An 18,487-nucleotide genomic window follows, 5' to 3' on the forward strand; every position below is an offset into this window, starting at 1 on the left:
TATTTAATTTTTTGCCAAAACCAGAGAGTTAAACCACTTGAGAATGTAGTCTATTTCTTGGGGGGGTTTATTGGTGCATGCACTGTCACTGGAACAATCACTACAGAAATCAGTAGTGTACTGTACATGTACAATCTTGCCACAGATGTGAATCAATTTAATCCCTAGTTGAAATGAGTGAACTGTTTTGAATGGAATCTGATCCAACCTGGATTCCATTTTCATTTTTCCTAGTTCCCTCCTTTGTGGAGTTTATACAAAATCTGCTAGTAGATCAACAGCAACTTCAGTCTTGCCCTCCACATGAGCTGTATTTAAAGCAGACCTTGCACTTCAAGCAATGTCCACGTATTCAATGTGGCCCCTTCCTTATACACTAGCAAAAGTGCATAAAAGAACCCGTGGAGGGGAAAATGTAGTAAAAGGGTGGGTGACCTCATCCTCCTGCTAACAAGATCCCTGGGAATGCTGAGTAGCCCATACTGTATATGAGATGAAACTGAAACACAACATAGCATCATTTACATGCAAGAACTGGGCTACTCAACCTCCAGGATCTAAACTGAAGGAGGATGATATGACCTTTCCCTAAGCACTATGCAAGAAAGTCGAGAAAAGCCAGCTTTTTTCCCACTTTGGGTTTTCTTTTTCATACTTTTATTTAGCTTTTTATGGAGGTGGGGCACCCTAAATACTCTGAGTGGACCATATCAATAAGGTTTAAAGCTATGTTTAAATATAGTCTATTTTTAGTTAGCACATAGTTTAAGTTATTATTGCAAACATTTGCATTAACCACTTGATGTCCGCGCTATAGCCGAATGACGGCCACAGGGCGGACCTGAATTTCCGGGAGGCCGTCATACGACGCCTCCCCTGTGCACGCGCCCTGCAGGGCGCACGCGAAGTGCGCTGTGATCACCAAGTCACTGAGACTTGGGTGATCACCGATCCGAGTAAGGGGCCGGTCCCGGCCCCTTACCATGTGATCAGCTGTCAGCCAATGACAGCTGATCACATGATGTAAACAAAAGCTTGGTAATCGTTCATCTGCTCATCTGCAAGGGACATCGGTTCTGAAGAGGAAGAGGCAATTATGCCTCATCTGTGCCATATGCCATTGCCACCTCACAGTGCCCACAGTGCCCACCAGTGCCACCTATCAATGCCCATGAGTGCCACCTAGCAATACCACAAGTGCCACCTATCAATGCCCACAAGTGCCACCTATCAATGCCCACCAGTGGTGCCAATCAGTGCCACCTAGCAGTGCTGCCTATCAGTGTAATTGATCAGTGCCCATTATTGCCACCCATCAGTGCCCATCACTGCCACCCATCAGTGCCCATCACTGCCACCTATCGGTGCCCATCAGTGCCGCCTCATCAGCGTACATCAATGAAGGAGAAAAATTACCTGTTCTAAAATTTGTATAATAAAATATAAAAAAAAAAATTTTTTTTTTAAATTCTGAGTTTTTACATTTTTTTAACAAAAAATAAAAACCGTAGAGGTGATCAAGTACCACCAAAAGAAAGTTCTATTTGTGGGGAAAAAATGATAAAAATTTCATTTGGGTACAGTGTTGTATGACCGCGCAATTGTCATTCAAAGTGTGTCAGCGCTGAATGCTGAAAATTGGTCCGGACAGGAGGGGGGTTTAAGTGCCCAGTAAGCAAGTGGTTAAAGAAATTTTGATGTGACTTTTTTATTTTTACATTCTCAATTTTTCACCTTTTATAGGGTTAACAATTAAATCCAGACAGTTAATGAAAGAGAGATCCTCAGAATCACGGCTGATCTCTTGTGTGTACAGGTTTATGAAGCTGAGATGAGGAACAGAGAACATGTTATCCACTTCCCATCACAGCACACAACTGCTCTGTCACAAATGGCTGTCTTATGAAAGTGACATCTGAAGATCTCACTGGCCTTTACTTTGAAATATCTCTGTCCCAGATTCTCCAGCTTAGAGCTCAGCACCAGTAGGTAAAAATGTATATAAATATATATATATGTACTGTATATGTATAAATATATATATATATATATATATATATATATATATATATATATATATATATATATATATAATTAAACCCCTTTGCGACGGTGCTTCCCAGCCCTTTAAGAGGTTTCAGATGTTGGGAGGTGGGGTTTATGATCATGTGATCACAAGAAGCGGTCGGGAGCTTTCTGTTAGCCGCCAGTAACTGTGCAAGTTGTTATGCAAATACGTGTTCACTCGGCACCAAGGCCCACCCGCCGAGAGGCAGCATATTTGTGCACCGTCGGTGCCTAGGGGTTGCTATAAATAAATATATATGTAATGTTATATATAGTTATACTATATTGTCTTTTAGGCACTGTTCACATCTGAGCAATGTAAAATCATTGGCAGAATTTTCTGTGATCCCAAATCATGCAAAAATTGCATTAAAATGTGCAACGCGCTTCTGGGTGCTATTTATTGCTACTGGCACCCCAAATGTGGTTAGCGGACGTGCAGTTTGCTGCATGTTTTGTCATGTGAAAAATGCGCTCCTGTGATGGCTGTGATCATAGGACACGGTCATAGTGGGATATGGGCGCTGTGATTGGCCCTACCGATCACGTGACGGCTGTGTCCAATCATAGCCTTCACGGTGTAAACAGAGACACGTCTCTGTGTCAGTTCCCCACGCTGAGCTCAGTGAGAGCTCAGTGCGGGAGAGGGGGGGGCGGGAGAATCTGCATGTCTGTAACAGCTCTGTGTGTAAGGATGATTTTACACACAGAGCTGCCACAGATCCCCCCACACACACACAGTACACCAAGCACCACTGACCCTGTCCCCATACACATCTGTCACAGTGCCCCCATAAACATCTGTACCAGTGCACAAAACATTTGTCAGTGTCCCATCACATCTGTACCAGTGCACAAAGCATCTGTCACAGTCCCCCATCACACCTGTATCAGTGCACAAAGCATCTGTCAGTGTCCCATCACACCTGTACCAGTGCACAAAGCATCTGTCAGTGTCCCTATCACATCTGTACCAGTGCACAAAACATCTGTCAGTGTCCCCATCACATCTGAACCAGTGCACAAAACATCTGTCAGTGTCCCCATCACATCTGAACCAGTGCACAAAACATCTGTCAGTGCCTATCACATCTGAACCAGTGCACAAAACATCTGTCAGTGTCCCCATCACATCTGAACCAGTACACAAAACATCTGTCAGTGTCCCCATCACATCTGTACCAGTGCACAAAGCATCTGTACCAGTGTCCCCATCACATCTGTACCAGTGCACAAAGCATCTGTCACAGTCCCCCATCACACCTGTATCAGTGCACAAAACATCTGTCAGTGTCCCTATCACATCTGTACCAGTGCACAAAACATCTGTCAGTGTCCCCATCACATCTGTACCAGTGCACAAAACATCTGTACCAGTGTCCCCATCACATCTGTACCAATGCACTAAACATCTGTCAGTGTCCCCATCACATCTGTACTAGTGCACAAAACATCTGTCAGTGTCCCCATCACATCTGTACCAGTGCAAAAAACATCTGTCAGTGTTCCCATCACATCTGTACCAGTACACAAAACATCTGTCAGTGTCCCATCACATCTGTACCAGTGCACAAAACATCTGTACCAGTGTCCCCATCACATCTGAACCAGTGCACAAAACATCTGTCAGTGTTCCCATCACATCTGTACCAGTGTCCCCATCACATCTGTACCAATGCACTAAACATCTGTCAGTGCCCATCACATCTGTACCAGTGCACAAAACATCTGTACCAGTGTCTCCATCACATCTGAACCAGTGCACAAAACATCTGTCAGTGTCCCATCACATCTGTACCAGTGCACAAAACATCTGTACCAGTGCACAAAACATCTGTACCAGTGTCCCCATCACATCTGTACCAGTGCACAAAACATCTGTCAGTGTCCCCATCACATCTGAACCAGTGCACAAAACATCTGTCAGTGTTCCCATCACATCTGTACCAGTGTCCCCATCACATCTGTACCAATGCACTAAACATCTGTCAGTGCCCCATCACATCTGTACCAGTGCACAAAACATCTGTCACAGTCCCCCATCACACCTGTACCAGTGCACAAAACATCTGTCAGTGTCCCCATCACATATGTACCAGTGCACAAAGCATCTGTACCAGTGTCCCCATCACATCTGTACCAGTGCACAAAGCATCTGTCACAGTCCCCCATCACACCTGTATCAGTGCACAAAACATCTGTCAGTGTCCCTATCACATCTGTACCAGTGCACAAAGCATCTGTCAGTGTCCCTATCACATCTGTACCAGTGCTCAAAACATCTGTCAGTGTCCCTATCACATCTGTACCAGTGCACAAAGCATCTGTCAGTGTCCCTATCACATCTGTACCAGTGCACAAAACATCTGTCAGTGTCCCCATCACATCTGTACCAGTGCACAAAACATCTGTACCAGTGTCCCCATCACATCTGTACCAATGCACTAAACATCTGTCAGTGTCCCCATCACATCTGTACCAATGCACTAAACATCTGTCAGTGTCCCCATCACATCTGTACCAGTGCAAAAAACATCTGTCAGTGTCCCATCACATCTGTACCAGTACACAAAACATCTGTCAGTGTCCCCATCACATCTGAACCAGTGCACAAAACATCTGTCAGTGTTCCCATCACATCTGTACCAGTGTCCCCATCACATCTGTACCAATGCACTAAACATCTGTCAGTGCCCATCACATCTGTACCAGTGCACAAAACATCTGTACCAGTGTCCCCATCACATCTGAACCAGTGCACAAAACATCTGTCAGTGCCCATCACATCTGTACCAGTGCACAAAACATCTGTACCAGTGCACAAAACATCTGTACCAGTGTCCCCATCACATCTGTACCAGTGCACAAAACATCAGTGTTCCCATCACATCTGTACCAGTGCACAAAACATCTGTCAGTGTCCCCATCACATCTGAACCAGTGCACAAAACATCTGTCAGTGTTCCCATCACATCTGTACCAGTGTCCCCATCACATCTGTACCAATGCACTAAACATCTGTCAGTGCCCATCACATCTGTACCAGTGCACAAAACATCTGTACCAGTGTCTCCATCACATCTGAACCAATGCACTAAACATCTGTCAGTGCCCATCACATCTGTACCAGTGCACAAAACATCTGTACCAGTGTCCCCATCACATCTGTACCAATGCACTAAACATCTGTCAGTGCCCCATCACATCTGTACCAGTGCACAAAACATCTGTCACAGTCCCCCATCACACCTGTACCAGTGCACAAAACATCTGTCAGTGTCCCCATCACATCTGTACCAGTACACAAAACATCTGTCAGTGTTCCCATCACATCTGTACCAGTGCACAAAACATCTGTCAGTGTCCCCATCACATCTGAACCAGTGCACAAAACATCTGTCAGTGTTCCCATCACATCTGTACCAGTGTCCCCATCACATCTGTACCAATGCACTAAACATCTGTCAGTGCCCATCACATCTGTACCAGTGCACAAAACATCTGTACCAGTGTCCCCATCACATCTGTACCAATGCACTAAACATCTGTCAGTGCCCCATCACATCTGTACCAGTGCACAAAACATCTGTCACAGTCCCCCATCACACCTGTACCAGTGCACAAAACATCTGTCAGTGTCCCCATCACATCTGTACCAGTGCACAAAACATCTGTCACAGTCCCCCATCACACCTGTACCAGTGCACAAAACATCTGTCAGTGTCCCCATCACATCTGTACCAGTACACAAAACATCTGTCAGTGTCCCCATCACATCTGTACCAGTGCAAAAAACATCTGCAATAGTGCAATAGTGTTCCATTGTGACATCAACATCTCTCAGTGTCCGCCGGTGGCCGATCAACATCTGTCAGTGTACAAGTTCACAAGAACATCTGTCAGTGTAAAAGTGTCCCACCAATAAATAAATAGAACATTTAAAGTGCCCCTGTCCCCCCGTGCTAGCTTGCAAAGGTGAACGCACACGTTGGTCCCATACGCATACGTAAACAGCTATAGCACCACACATGTGAGATATCGCCACGAACGTCAGAGCGAGAGCAATAATTCTAGCACCAGACCTCTTGTGTAACTCTAAACTGGTACCCAGTTAAGGCTTATAAAGCGTCACCTATAGAAATGTTCAAATACCGAAGTTTGGCACCATTTCACAAGCGTGCGCAATTTTAAAGCATGATATGTTTGGTATTTATTTACCTGGCACAACACCATATTTTTTATTTACCAAAAATGTGGGTATTATATTGTCTCTGTGTGCATTGAAATCCATTTAAACGTATTTATGCGTTAGTGTGTAAAATTGCATTCGAAAAACTGTGTGACATAGAAATTTGCAAAACCCACCAATTTATTCTCTAGGGCCTCTGCTAAAAAAATAAATAATGTTTGGGGGTTTCTTAGTAATTTTCTAGCAAAAATACAGATTTTTCAGAAGAAGGCCTGGTCTTAAAGTGGATAATGGCTGAAGGTGCTACTTAGATGTTGTGCTTCACTATGTGCCCGGCTGCGTAAAAGTCTCACACATGTGGTATGACCATACTCAGGAGAAGAATGTGTTTTGGGGTGTAGTTGCAAGTATGCCTATGCCGTGTGTGAGAAATAACTTGCTAATATGACATTTTTGTGAAAAAAATAATAATAATTTATTAAATTTCCAAAGAATTGTAGGAAAAAATTACAACTTCAAAAAACTTTTTATGCCTCTTACTAAATACCTTGGACTGTCTACTTTCCAAAAAGGGGTAATTTGGGGAATATTTGTACTGTCTTGACATGTTAGGGTCTCAAGAAATTAGATAGACCGTCAGTACATCAGGTGTGATCAATTTTCAATGATAGCTACCATAGCTTGTAGACTATATAACTTTCAGAATGCACCGCAATGCTCATTAAAAAAAAGCACCAAAATGCATATTAGAGAAAAGCCTCAGCACACAATGCTTATTATTTTCTTTTTAACTTTGGTTTCACTTTTTAAACTGGGCTGCATTGTAATCTCAATATCGGCAGCCCACCCCCTTCTACACAGATCCCAGCTGTTTTCAGAGGAAAAGCTTCTACTCCCCAGGGCTTTTTTCTCAGAGAATAGGTGCAGGAACTGCCCCTTTGTGAGTCAATTCATGTCTCTGCCCCCTACCCATCTCCAAGCACCATTTCTAGATTTCACTCCCCCCCCCCTCCAATTTAAAGCAAATATACCCTTAGTAATGGCTTCCTCCTCCTAAAATAACAACCACTCTGGTCAAAACTTTGCACATTAGCTTCTGGACAATCCTTAAGCCTCATACACACGTTCAGATTTTCGGACGACTATTTTTTGTTGCATGCTAGTCTCATGTCAAAAGTGAAGAGGTTACTCACCATATGAAAATTTTCGTACGACAGAACTTCAGAAGTGACGTAATGTGTTGAATAGTTTTGTATGTATTCTTTCGTTTCTGAGCATGCATAGTCTTGCTCTTACAATTTTTTTCGTACAAAAACCATAATGATTAAACAAAAATTGGACGCTGAGGTCGCGTACGACGAAAATGTTATAGTCTGCACATCCAGCTTTTGTCTGATGAAAAACCAGAATCAGCTGTCGAAAGCACCATATGAACGATCCGAAAATCAGCAGATCGCTCATCGGACAAAATTTTACTTCTGAATTTCGTATCATGTGTATGCTAAAACGCTAAATAAGGAATCTCCATACATAAACACACAGGGGTTGATTTACTAAAGGCAACTAGACTGTGCACTTTGCAATGTGCAATTGCATTGCAAAGAATACTCAATCACATACAAGGAAAAAAAAAATCATTGCTTGCACATGATTGGATGATGGAAGTCAGCAGAGCTTCTGCTCATTTACTAAGCTCTGGGGCAACTGCTCTTTCAGAGTGCAACTGCACTTTACGAACTGCACAGTCAATCTGCCTTTAGTAAAACAATAGCACAGAGTTTGGGATGGGGCTAACATATAACTGGAGATTACTGTGCACTGCAGTTATGCCAATCCATATCCAGGGCCAGCCTAGAAAAGATCTTCCTTTATACTGACCTATATATATGTGTGTAGACTAGTGGCTTTCAACCCAAAATACATGCCCGCTGCAATGTCACACCGATCCTAATTATTTTCTGTTCTAATAATGGGGTTGATTTACTAAAGACTGTGCACTTTGCAAAGTGCAATTACCCTCTGCAAGTGCAGTTGCTCCAGAGCTTAGTAAATGAGCTGAAGCTCTACTGGCTTCCATTATCCAATCATGTGCAAGTAAAAATGCTGTTTTTTTTAAATTTTCCTTGCATGTGAATTATTCTTTGGAAAGTGATGCTTAATCTCAAGCTTTGGAGCAACTGCCCCTGCAGAGTGTAAATGCACTTTGCGGAGTGCACAGTCTATTTGCCTTTAGTAAATCAACCCCAATGTCCTCAACATTCCTATATATTTATCCATAATTGTTACTGAAGGTGTACTCCAATCAAGATGGTAGATTAAAGCCTCGTACACACGATCGGATTGTTGGCCAACAAAACCGTGGACTTTTGTCGGAAGGGCGTTTGCCCAAGCTTGTCTTGCATACAAACGGCAAGGATTTGTCGGCCAATAAATACGAACATAGCGATGTACTACGTTGTTTTTCAGCTCTTTAGCGCCACCCTTTGGGCTCCTTCTGCATAAATTCGTGTTAGTAGAAGTTTGGTGAGTGTTGATTCGCGCTTTTCATTTTGCACTTTTCATTTCGCACTTTTCATTTTGCGCCTTTCAGTTCGTTTCTGAACGGTCGTTCGTCAACCAGACATGTTGCGGAATCGTAGGAGATAACGTGTTGTTTATTATTGGCCTTGGAGTTATTGCTTTGACATTATATTTTTGGTTGAATAATGATTTGATTTGGTATATTTTCTATATTTTTGGATGCATAGAATGCACTTTTTGGTTAAGTTCTATTGGTAGATAGCATGTCTAATTTTATTTGTTTTCTTTTTTTTAATGCACAATAAAAAAATTGTGGAGAATAATGCTTGGCTATATGTTTTACTTCAAATGACAGTTTGAGAGTAGGAAGTTACATTTAAAAAAATACAATGTAAAATTGACAAGGGACACCAACATAGTTGTATCTTTGATCTTAAAAACCATGGGATAATGGTGTTGTGGTAACTTGCCCAAATAAAAAAAACCAAAAAAGCATAATAATATTATTCTTGATATTACTAGAAAAAAAAGCCTTTGAAAATTTGTTTGCAATAACTCCATCAGTATCACCATCAAAGCAGATTCATTATTATCCCATTAAAGAAGAAGAGAATTGTGCGCTGCATTTCGAGATTTCATAATTTGCCACGTCACGAATGTTAATTCTCCATTACAAACGCTAGTTTACAAGAGCGACCGCTTCTGGCTCGTCCTTGCTTCTGAGCATGCGTGTTTGTACTTTGGACTTTTGTCTGACGGAGTTGTGTACACACGCTCAGAAAATCAGACAACACACATTTGTCCGTGGAAAATTTTAAAACCTGCAGTCCAACATTTGTCCGCGGAAAATCCAACAACAATTGTCCGATGGAGCGTACAACCAGTCTGATTTTCTGCCAACAGCCTGTCATCACACATTTCCCGTCGGAAATTCTGATCGTGTGTACACGGCTTAAGACTTGAAATGGACAAGTAATTCTGCCTACCTATCTAGGTCTAGCTGTAGACCTCCACTCTACCTTGTTCCCTTTTGTCAATAAACTGGTATTCTTGGCGCCTCCTTTAATTGCCTGTTGGTAATGCAGGTGAGCTAGTCCCAAACACAAGTGTAAGCACCTTCCTATCTCTAACAAACAGAAATCCCAATGTGTCATTACAAGGAAGTTCTTCACTGCCTCTTATTTAACTGCTTCAGATCCGGGCCATTGCCAAATGACGGCAACAGCGCGGATTTAAATTGCTGGGACGACGTCTATTGACGTCGTCCCGTGCACGAGCGCCCTGCGCGCCCCCTGCAGGGCGCACGCGGCGCGCTCGGTGATCAGCGAGCCTATGAGACTCGCCTGATCACAGATCAGAGTAAGGGGTCGGTCCTGACCCCTTACCACATGATCAGCTGTCAGCCAATGACAGCTGATCATGTGATGTAAAAGCCGGTAATTGGCTATTTTTCCTCCTCGCGCTGACAGCATGAGGAGAAAAAAAAACCCGATCACCGGCGGCCGTGATCGGGACATCAATTATAAGTAATTTACCTACCTCCCCCTCTGCTCCCTTTCTTCTTCCTTTCTTCTCCTTTCTTCTCTCTTTCTCCTTTTCCCCTCCCCCCCTTTTTTCCTTTTCCCCCTTCCCCCCCTCTCTCCCTTCCCCCCCTCTCTCCCTTCCCCCCCCCCCCTTTCCCCCCCTCCCCCTCCTTTCGTTTTTTCCTTCCCTCTCTCCTTTCCTTCCCCGTCTTTCCGTTCCCCCCCTTTCCCCCCCCCCCCTTTGTTTGTCCCTCTCTCTCCCCTCTCCCTTCTCCCCCAACCCCCACCCCCCTTCTACTGTGCCCCGTGTTCTCATCTACATATGAATTAGTCATTACTCCCCCTCCCTCGGACATTTGGGACTCTTTAGGTCACTACCCCCTTGAGTTTATTGGTGATACAAACTTTCCTACCAGACACGTCCCCGCATGTGATCACATGTCACCATATGCTTGTTGAAACTTTGGGCCTTTGGGACTGCTCTCTCACAGCACTCAGTGGTTTTGATTGAGACGCATTATTGTAAAGCCTCTATATAAAAACAATATTAATATATTATTCAATGTTTTTCGGTGTATGTCCTTCTTTATTATTCCCTATTACAGGTAACCCAAACAAGCTCCTGAAGAAGCAATCAGAATTTGCGAAACATGTAGAGCCTTACCGAGCCATATCAGTTTGAGGTTATTGAATGAGAACGGAAGGGGGTTATCCCTTCCTTTGTTGTAGGGACCATCCCTTGATTCGTTCTCATACACTTAGGTAGTGATACACACTACCATTTTCCGCAATGTACTGCGTTTTTTTAAAAATGTTTACGTTTATCTGATTCTTTTTAACAATTATGTATAAATAAAAGTTTACATTGATTTTTATAAATGGTGCCTACAAAGTCCATTTGTTTTGTTCTCTTGGGTATTCATATTCCCTTCCCTCCCATGTTTCGAAGATTTGTAAATAGGACGTTGGCACTGCCCTACATATAAGACCTCCACAGTCCATCCTGTGATGAGATCTAATAAATCCCCATTCTTTCAGTTTTGAGACAGAAGGTCGTTCAGGTGTGGAAGAGGAAGCGGTCTGCATACAGCCAAGTTGACTAGGAGTGTGAACCATGGTCTCTTGGGCCAGTTTGGGATTACTGCCAAGACTGTGACTTTCTCCGTCGTCAGGCGCTGAAGAAACCTCAATATCAGAGGAGTCGGAGGAAATGCGTATCCTTTCTGAAAATTCCAAGGCTGGGCTAGAGCGTCTACTCCTGCTGACCCTGGGGACGGGAACCTTGAGAAGAACAGAGGCGTCTTCGCGTTGAGTGGAGAGGCAAATAGGTCGATTTGGGGGGTGCCCCATTGTTGGCATATCCAGTCGAAAACCTTGGGATTCAGGGACCACTCGTTGTTGTTGACGAATGATCTTGACAGATGGTCGGCTAACTGGTTCTCGGACCCTGGGATGTATGAGGCCCGCAGGTTGATTAAGTTCCTCTCGGCCCAGGTCAGAATGGGCGTCACTTCGCTGAGTAGAGACCTGCTGTGTGTTCCCCCTGGTTCTGGACATAGACCACTGCTGCTTTGTTGTCCATCTGTAGGAGTATGGATTTTCCTCTGAGGTAGGTGGCTAAATATAAGATTGCCATCCCTGCCGCCCTTAGTTCCAGTATGTTCGATACTACCGCCTCCGAATTGAACTGCCATCTCCCTTGGACTAGTTGACCTTGGAAGTGCGCACCCCAGCCCAACTGACTTGCGTCTGACGTAAGAATGGTCCATGAGATGGGCCCTAGGGAACAGTGAATCTGCAGGTTGGATGGTCTCGTCCACCACCAGAGACTGGACTTCATTATGGATGTGACTAATATCTTCTGATCCAGGCGATTCTTCCTCCACTGTGCCAGAAAGCCCAGTTGGAATCTCCGCAGATGCCACCTGGCCCACTTCACCATGGGTATACAAGAGGAAAGGGAGCCCAGGAGACTCAGACAGTCTGATGCCAACATGGAATGGCTTGCCAATACTCTCTTTACCTTCCTTATCAGGACAGGAATCTTTTCTAGGGGAAGTGAAACTGCCCTCTCTGGAGTGTTGAAAAGTGCTCCTAGATATGTCATCTTTTGTGTAGGTGTGAGCTGGCTTTTCGAGTAATTGATTAACCACCCGAACTTGCTCAGGTTGTCTAGGACCAGCCGTACATGCATTTCTAGGCTCCTTTTGTGCTGGGATAGAATGAGGATGTCGTCCAAGTAGTGAAGCACTCGAATCCCTTTTTCTCGAAGAGGAGCCAGGATTGCCACTAGCACCTTGGTAAAGGTTCTGGGAGCTGTTGAGATCCCGAACGGCAGGCATTGAAACTGTAGGTGTAAATCGCCTACTTTGAAACGTAGGAAAGGTTGAAACTGCTGCAGGATAGGTATATGGAGATATGCATCTTGAAGGTCTATAGAGACCATCCAATCCCCTGGCTGTACTGATAGGATCACTGTATTTAAGGATTCCATTTTGAAGTGCTCTGTACGGATGTATCTGTTTGACCTCTTCAGGTCCAACACGGGCCTCCAGCCGCCCGATTTTTTGGGGACCAAAAAGACTGGGGAATAGAACCCTGAGTGTTTTTCCAAGTCCGGAACTGGAACTACTGCTTGCTGCCGGATAAGAATTTGTACATACTGAAGAAGGACCTCTTTCTTCTCTTTGGAGGTTGGTATCTTCGTTGGCTGGAATGAAAAGGGTGGGGGCCGTTTTCTGAATGTCCAGAAATGCCCTTGAATGACAGTGGAGACTGCCCATTGATCTGTACAATTCTCCACCCAAACCTGGGCGAACGCCTTGAGTCGAGCTCCTACTGGAGCGGTTTGGGTGGATAGGGAGTCAAAAAGACTTCTGGCCCTCAACTGTGGATGTTGAGGTTTTCGGCTTCCCCGCCTTCAAGAAAGTTGCCTGCGAGCCCTTCCAGCCTCTTCTGTACTCCCTGCCCGGGTGGTACGTTCTGGAGTCTCTTGCTCTCTGCTGACCAGCTGGACGTGACACAAATCTTTTCCTCCTGCTTCTGTCCTGGGGAATTAGACCACTTTTCCCTCCTGTGACTCTGGTAATTGCTGCATCCATTCTGTCGCCGAACAGAGCATTCCCATTGTATGGTATGCGACACCACGATTGTTTTGAGGTTGGGTCGGCTGACCATGGTTTTAGCCACAATGCCCTTCTGGCAGTGATGGAATACAGCATAGCTCTGGAGGAACACTTGAGGACATCAATGGCGGCCTCCGCCATGAAATCTGAGGCCAGCTTGAGCTCATCTAGTGCTTTGATGATCTCGTTAGACCCCACCCCCTGTCTGAGGGCTGTCTCAATATTGTCTGACCATACTCTAGTAGCCCGAGAGATTGAAGTCAGGGCTACTGCTGGCTTACATGCCCCTCCTGCAGCTTGATAAGATTTTTTTAGATCTGAATCGATCCTTTGATCAAGTACATCCCTGAAAGAGACTGCATCCTCTAGAGGCAGTGTTGTATTCCTGGCTAATCTCATAATTGAAGCATCTACCGTTGGAAGCGAATCAAAAAGCTGGGCATCTGCTTCAGCAAGTGGGTATAATTTGAGAAAACGATTGTAAGCTAAGGGTCTTTTATCCACCTTCTGCCATTCATCTGTCACAACTTCCTTTATTTCTTCCATTAAGGGGAAGGTTGATAATTTTTTCTTCAGGTGTGGAAAATATTTCTTTGCTTTAGATGGAGGCTCTGGATCTTCCTCCCATTGGATTGCGTCCTTTACCGCATTGATAAAGGGTTCCACTAGAGCAAAATCAAAGGCTGAAGCATTCTCTTCGCCCACATCCGAATCGCTTTCAGAAATAACCTCTGTGTCTGGCTGTGGATTGGGTGTATTCACTGCTGCTTCCTCTGCGGGTGGGGTTGCTTGATCTTGGGATAAGGCTAACTCCCGGATAGAGTCTTTGATCCTTCTTTTGATTGATTCCATTGACTCGAGTTTCTCTCTCTCTTTGTCTCCTGTAGCTTCCAGGAGGCATTGACCACATACCAATTTATCAGGGAGGACTTGTTTGACACACACCCAGCATGCTTTCTCTCCTGGATACACAGGTCTGTGCTGGGAGTCCTGTTCACTAGAGGTATGTCGGGATGATCTGTTCCCACTGTGGGAAGTATGGGCCGAGGACGAATGAGAATGACCCGAGCTCCTATGGTCCTTTGATCTTCTATCCATAGAATCTCTATGGGATGATCTGCAGGAAGATCCGTGATGCGGGCTAAGACAAAAAATAGAAACAAAGACAAGGGTGTTTCAATCAGCCCGGGGTGCTCTTTTCTCTTGATAAAAAAACTTACCTGAAAGTTGCAGCCCTTACCTAGTGGTATGTTGAGGATCTTTTTGATGCGGCATTATAGTACTAGGGACTAGGGATGAGCTTCGTGTTCGAGTCGAACCCATGTTCGACTCGAACATCGGCTGTTCGATCGTTCGTCGAATTGCGAACGATATGGGCCGTTCGCGCCAAATTCGTGTGGCGCGTCACGGCCCATAATTCACTGCGGCATCGCAGTGCATTGCTTGCTGATGATTGGCCAAGCATGCACTATGACCCGCATGCTTGGCCAATCACAGCGCCGCCTTAACAGAGAGCCATAATTGGCCAAAGCCAAGGAGGCTTTGGCCAATTATGGCTCAGGGGATTTAGTACACGCCCCACACTATATAAGGCCGCCTGCACGGCGGCCCTGTGCAGTGTGTTCCGGTGTGCTTAGAGAGAGAGAGAGACAGTGTCATTTCATTTGAGTTAGCTAGATTAGGCAGGACAGTCAGTCAGTTAGCTGCACTTAAAGTGTATTGTGTATATATATGCATCCCAGGTGTTGCATATATATATATATATACACTGTATTCAGTTTAGCTAGATCCGTTCCTGTTATCTTCTAGACTATTTACATTTAGTGCAGTGCGTCCTGCTCACAGTGTTCAGCTAGATCCGTTCCTGTTATATTCCTACTGACAGGCAGGCTTGTCTTGTTACAGTATTTTGAAGAAAATTACTGGTGTTCTTTTGATCCTATTAGTGCCACAGTCAGGTAGCTAGACTATTTACATTTAGTGCAGTGCGTCCTGCTCACAGTGTTCAGCTAGATCCGTTCCTGTTATCTTCTTACTGACAGGCAGGCTTGTCTTGTTACAGTATTTTAAAGAAAATTACTGGTGTTCTTTTGATCCTATTAGTACCACAGTCAGGCAGCTAGACTATTTACAGTTAGTGCAGTGCGTCCTGCCCACAGTGTTCTGCTAAACCTACAAGTAAGTGGGGTGCGTCCTGCTCACAGTGTTCAGCTAAACCTACAAGTTAGTGGGGTGCGTCCACCTCACAGTGTTCAGCTAAACCTACAAGCTAGTGGGGTGCGTCCTGCTCACAGTGTTCAGCTAGATCCATTTCTGTTATCTTCTTACTGACAGGCAGGCTTGTCTTGTTACAGTAAATACAGCTACCTGAAGAAAATTGCTGGTGTTCTTTTGATCCTATTAGTACCACAGTCAGGCAGCTAGACTATTTACAGTTAGTGCAGTGCGTCCTGCTCACAGTGTTCTGCTAAACCTACAAGTTAGTGGGGTGCGTGCTGCTCACAGTGTTCAGCAAAACCTACAAGTTAGTGGGGTGCGTCCACCTCACAGTGTTCAGCTAAACCTACAAGCTAGTGGGGTGCGCCCTGCTCACAGTGTTCAGCTAGATCCGTTCCTGTTATCTTCTTACTGACAGGCAGGCTTGTCTTGTTACAGTATTTTAAAGAAAATTGCTGGTGTTCTTTTGATCCTATTAGTACCACAGTCAGGCAGCTAGACTATTTACAGTTAGTGCAGTGCGTCCTGCTCACAGTGTTCTGCTAAACCTACAAGTTAGTGGGGTGCGTCCTGCTCACAGTGTTCAGCTAAACCTACAAGTTAGTGGGGTGCGTCCACCTCACAGTGTTCAGCTAAACCTACAAGCTAGTGGTGTGCATCCTGCTCACAGTGTTCAGCTAGATCCGTTCCTGTTATCTTCTTACTGACAGGCAGGCTTGTCTTGTTACAGTATTTTAAAGAAAATGACTGATGTTCTTTTGATCCTATTAGTACCACAGTCAGGCAGCTAGACTATTTACAGTTAGTGCAGTGCGTCCTGCTCACAGTGTTCTGCTAAACCTACAAGTTAGTGGGGTGCGTCCTGCTCACAGTGTTCAGCTAAACCTACAAGTTAGTGGGGTGCGTCCACCTCACAGTGTTCAGCTAAACCTACAAGCTAGTGGGGTGCGTCCTGCTCACAGTGTTCAGCTAGATCCGTTTCTGTTATCTTCTTACTGACAGGCAGGCTTGTCTTGTTACAGTAAATACAGCTACCTGAAGAAAATTGCTGGTGTTCTTTTGATCCTATTAGTACCACAGTCAGGCAGCTAGACTATTTACAGTTAGTGCAGTGCGTCCTGCTCACAGTGTTCTGCTAAACCTACAAGTTAGTGGGGTGCGTCCTGCTCACAGTGTTCAGCTAAACCTACAAGTTAGTGGGGTGCGTCCACCTCACAGTGTTCAGCTAAACCTACAAGCTAGTGGGGTGCGTCCTGCTCACAGTGTTCAGCTAGATCCGTTCCTGTTATCTTCTTACTGACAGGCAGGCTTGTCTTGTTACAGTATTTTAAAGAAAATTGCTGGTGTTCTTTTGATCCTATTAGTACCACAGTCAGGCAGCTAGACTATTTACAGTTAGTGCAGTGCGTCTTGCTCACAGTGTTCTGCTAAACCTACAAGTTAGTGGGGTGCGTCCACCTCACAGTGTTCAGCTAAAGCTACCTGTAGAAGGTTGGTGGTGTTCTCATACTACAGGCAGGCAGTTGATTTTGCTAGCTGCAGTATCAGTACATATATATATATATATATATATATATATATATATATATATATATATATCCCAGCTTAGTGCAGCTACAGGCCATTAGTATGTCTGGAAGGCCAAGAAGGAGAGGCAGACAGTCACAAGCCAATAAGAGAGGGCAAGCAGGCTCTGTGTCTAGTGCTGGTCGTGGAGACGGTGCATCCTCATCAGCACGTGGCCATGGGACACGCTTGGCCTTTTTTTCGGCAGCTGGCCATGTTGAGCCGCAACATGCGGAAGACTTGGTCGAGTGGATGACCAAGCCGTCCTCATCCTCCTCATCCTCTCTCACCCATGCCCAGGGTACTTTGTCTGGCAAAGCAGCGGCCTCTTCCCTCGGCTCAATGTCATCAGTGACTCCTTCCCTAGCCCCACCATGTCCTCCTGAGGAGTCCCTCGAACTGTTTGACCACAGTGTTGGGTACATGCTCCAGGAGGATGCCCAGCGTTTGGAAGGCTCTGATGATGATACTGAGCTCGATGAAGGCAGTAACATGAGCACGGACAGAGGGGGTGCCCAAGAAGGACAGCAATCTGGCAGTCATGCTCCCCCTGCTGCAGCATACTGCCAGGTTTGCCCCAGTGATGAGGAGGGAGGGGATGATGAGGTCACTGACTCAACGTGGGTGCCTGATAGGAGAGAGGAGGAGGAGGAGGAGGCGGCACATCACCAACGAGGCAGGATGCCCTCCAGGGGCCAGCCTAAGGGCAGCACATTGACTGCATCACACCCCAAAGCTCCACATGTGCAGGGCGCTGCAGTCTCTGCGCGTTATTCAAAAAGTTCTTTGGTGTGGGCCTTTTTTGAGACGAGTGCATCAGGTCGCACCGCTGCTATTTGCAACATATGTCTCAAGCGCATCTCGCGTGGCCAAAACATCTCCCGCTTGGGTACCACATGCTTGACCAGACATATGTTGACCTGCCATGCAGTTCGTTGGCAAGCGTATCTAAAAGACCCACACCAAAGAACAAAGAGGACCTCTGCTTGCTCCTCATCAGCTGAGATTTCCAACCCCACTAGACCTTCAGTCCTCTCTGAGACCTGCACTGAGAGGAATGAAGGTGTAGAATTAGGTGTGTCACAGCCACGTACTGGTGGGCAATCTGATTTTGGTACACCGACGTCAGATTGTACCAGGCAAATTTCCCTGCCCCAGCTGCTGCACCGCCGAAAGAAGTTTGCTCCCAGCCATCCACATGCCCAGCGGTTGAATGCTAGCTTGGCAAAATTGCTAGCACTTCAACTGCTGCCTTTTCAGTTGGTAGACTCTGCCCCCTT

At 45.2% G+C, this 18,487-nt stretch overlaps 1 protein-coding gene across 3 annotated transcripts in view; it reads right to left on the minus strand.

Annotated features, from left to right (window-relative positions):
• The window catches only part of NTRK2 (neurotrophic receptor tyrosine kinase 2), a 314,432-nt gene that overhangs the window by 275,380 nt on the left and 20,565 nt on the right, over positions 1 to 18,487 (minus strand). The window lies entirely within an intron of this gene.

This window comes from Aquarana catesbeiana, linkage group LG01 (genome assembly GCF_042186555.1).
Source record: "Aquarana catesbeiana isolate 2022-GZ linkage group LG01, ASM4218655v1, whole genome shotgun sequence".
Taxonomy (NCBI): Eukaryota; Metazoa; Chordata; class Amphibia; order Anura; family Ranidae; genus Aquarana; species Aquarana catesbeiana.